This window comes from Olea europaea, chromosome 4 (assembly GCF_002742605.1).
Source record: "Olea europaea var. sylvestris chromosome 4, O_europaea_v1, whole genome shotgun sequence".
NCBI classification, from domain to species: domain Eukaryota; kingdom Viridiplantae; phylum Streptophyta; class Magnoliopsida; order Lamiales; family Oleaceae; genus Olea; species Olea europaea.
The window spans coordinates 10,069,487-10,070,672 of NC_036240.1; positions in this window are offsets into that span (position 1 = coordinate 10,069,487).

Sequence of the window (1,186 nt, forward strand, 5' to 3'; positions counted from 1 at the left end):
TTGAAAAGAATCAACATTTTCTCTGGCGATGGTGAGAATTGATTTTCCCACAAAAGCTAGAAAACTACAATTCCCAAGAAATCCAAGAACTTAATTTCCATGGAAAATATAACACTATCAAACATACAAAAGTTAGAAATTGTCATTATAATTCCATTTCCCTAGAAAATTGGTGTCTATCAAACGGTGTCTTACATGAAAAGAATCAACTTTCTCAAAACTTGAAAAGAATCAACATTTTCTCTGGCGAAAACCATCAAGCACTTAGCCCCTATTTGGTAGAGAAAATAAGATTTTTAGTAGATTTTTATAAAAGTTGACGGAATGTGTAATTACAAAAAATGTCGGTCTTGTAGATAAAATTAGTTGTGAACTTTACCTTATTTGATTTTAATCAGATTTTTAGAGTTCCCAACAAGGGTTTAAGTTATAATACATCCAACTTCATATAACTAAGTCTTGCATCATATAATTATATTACGCTCTTATTTGGTGTAGATTAAAATCAAATTTTCAAATATATTTTGTCAAAGTTAATAAACTGCATGGTTGAAAAGTTGTGGGTTCTATGAAACATGTAGTTAAAATTAATTATTAATTTTGACTTGAAATTAAAATCGGATATTCATCTCTATCAAACGTGGGCTACATGTAAGAAATCTAAACTCAAATATGTATATCTAACACATATCTTATATGAATCGAAATTTAGTCATAACTTTTTTGAAGTTTTATTGCTTGAATAAAATGAAATGAAAGAACATTATGTCAAAACTAAATAAAATCAATCCTTGAGATATAAATCATATTTGGGGCACTGGGATCATCAGAAATAATGAAAACTCAAATCTGCTGCTGTAAAACTAGAATCTGATACATTCTCTATTTTTCAATAACGACACGAGGTCCAAAATCCTCAAGAAAGATGTTTCTGATGGTACCAGAATTAAGTTTTCTTAGCAAAACCTAAAATGAACTATGGTTATTCTCCCTAAGGGTTTCAATTCTTTCAGCAGCCACGTAGTTTGAAATCGGGGCACCAAATGTTCCATTGCCCAATAATATATCGCTAGTGATTTGGAGTATATTGTTGAAAATTGTTTATTGTTCGTGGAGGAGGAAGAAGAGGAAGAAAGAGAATTTTTTTTATTTTAATATTTTAATAATGGGGAATTTGATAAAAAAA